This window comes from Cicer arietinum, chromosome 1, assembly GCF_000331145.2.
Source record: "Cicer arietinum cultivar CDC Frontier isolate Library 1 chromosome 1, Cicar.CDCFrontier_v2.0, whole genome shotgun sequence".
Taxonomy (NCBI): Eukaryota; Viridiplantae; Streptophyta; class Magnoliopsida; order Fabales; family Fabaceae; genus Cicer; species Cicer arietinum.
Window position 1 is genome coordinate 46,050,405 of NC_021160.2, and position 2,574 is coordinate 46,052,978.

Consider the following 2,574-nt stretch of genomic DNA (forward strand, 5'->3'; position numbering starts at 1 on the left):
ACGTTCTCTATTCCAACATACATATTTTGCATATTCAATTAACTTAAATAAATGTTGCATCTCTATGCTATTACCTCTCACGTGTAATCGAATCATACTCCTCTGTTTATATTTTTGTGAGATCTTAGTAACATTGTTCTTATCTCGATCTTGCAATGAGAGTAATATGTGTCTCAGTCAAACATTATATTTTGTTAAGTCATGAACATGTGTTTTTTCTTCTTCATTTAAGCGTTCAACAAATGCATGTCCCTTCAAAGTATTATGTAATTCATGGTTGTGAACTCCACAAATTACTTTTATTGTCATCATGAACCATCTTTTAATGGTTTTGATTTAAGCTTGAAAGAACAATCATACTTTTTTGTTGAACTTTAAGTTGAACTAGCACCATACTTGTATTTTCCTCCTTTGTCACAACATAATATTAATTGATTTCTCCTCATTTTATCTCTTGTCTTTACATTTGATCTTCTGATGATAACAATAACTTTATTTTTTATACTGATTTCTCTACCCCAATTCACAATAGCGTCCCTTGTATCAAATATTTGAAATAAAATATAAAATAAATTATAATTAATCACAATAATATATTTTTACAATATTAATATTAATTATAATTTTTCATACTTGATTTGTGTCAAAAATGTTTGTAGCATCGACGTATGTTTTATCCAATATAGTAGAGGTTTATCCATATTTGTTAACATTTTAAAAAAAAAATTAAAAAAAAATAGGTGTGTACCGAAAAACTTGTTAATGAAATTTTCTAGAAACGCCTTCTGCGTTGGAAAAGTTGAAGAAAGTTTTTCGGTACACACATTTTTCTATTGTGTACCTGAAATCTTTTCTAAAGTTTTCCGGTAAAAACTTTATGTACCAAAAAACTTGTAAAAAGTTTTCCATAAACACTATCTACTAGAAATCTTCTAAAAAGTTTTTTGAAAGTTACCGAAAAATTTACACTTACCAAAAATCTTATTTACGGCTCCAGAAATGATGAAATGGTAAAAGAAAAAAGTGACTATGAATTTTTTAAAATTATAAATAAAAAATTTGATGATAATTTAAGCATTTTCATAAAATTATGGAGGTATAGATTTAAAAATGGGGAACAACGTAGATTTTTCTTCATAATAACTAATACCAATTACCTTTTTGGTTTAGCAAAAGCACCCAAATTCTTGTTAACTTTTGCAATTTGGGCTAGTTTGTGGTTTTGTTCGTTGTAAGGCCCTTGACTTCCCCTTCATCATAAATTCAGAAGTATACTTTTTAAAAAACCATAAAATAATTTGTATGTTTTTCAAAAAGTTGTACCGTATGAACACATACTTTCATCTTTTACTAAAAAAAACCAATATTCAATTCATTTAGATTATATCGATTAAGAAATATAAATTTAAAATTATTAAAATTGAAAATATAAGTTTATAAAATAACTTAATTATAATATCAAAATTAATAATATAAAATTATAAAATAATTTAAATATGTCTCGTTTACTTTGTGGAAATATGTATGTTTTTATTTTTTTAAATGTATATCCATTTTATCTTGATAAGAGACTCGTAAACTTTTGATATTTTTATTATTTTTAAAAATATAAATAATTGTTCACTTTATAAAATCTTGTGCCTCCTTATCAACAAATAAAATTAACCTAAAAAAGAAAAAATTAAAAATAAGAAATCTGTTTCCGTAGTAAACAAGCCTTATAGATAAAAAATTTAATTTATATTAATAAAGCAACTTCGATCTCGTGCATATTTATTCAATAACTTTGATGTCGTCAACGTAGATTTAGAGTCATAGATATTTAATACACTTATTTTTGTGATATTTGTAGGAATTGACACAATTAAGCATTTTTTCATCTAATGCTATTCATTTAAATTGTGTGAATTTGTTTGTAATTTATCTTTTTTTAATTCTAACAACTTTGAATTATATTATAGAATGATATAATTTCTAACTAATTAAAAAAATGAATATTATTTTTTATAAATAAAAAAATAATCAATAAATCCCTGAACTATTTGTGAATTTATAAACATGTCTTTAAACTAAAAAGAATTATAATCAGATTGTCTAACTATTTTACTTTTTTTTAATTAGACATTATATTAAAAGAATATTAGTGAATAATTAGTGAACGTTTATGTAAATTCTTACATGTCAACGAATATGAGGCAAATGACAGAGAAATAACAACATCAAAACTAATGAGCAGTTTCGTCGTCTTCCATCATCGCCCACTGACGGTGGTTCGAGTGCACCGGCGGCGTGACCGATGGTTGAGACGCTCAAAAGTTGGATGAATTATAAAAAATTAAATATCTTTATTTACTCAAATTATATATAACCTTTGGGAATCCTTGAAATTGCAACCATATAATTATTATTAATGTTGTTTGACCTTAACAACCATATAATTATTTAGTGCTGTACAAAGGTTGCTTGATCGAGATACTCACTAATTTTGTTGATTTTTTTTTCGATATACATATTCTTTTAAAATTTTCCGTCATATTCTACATTAAGATTTAAAAAAAAAAATATCTTAATTTT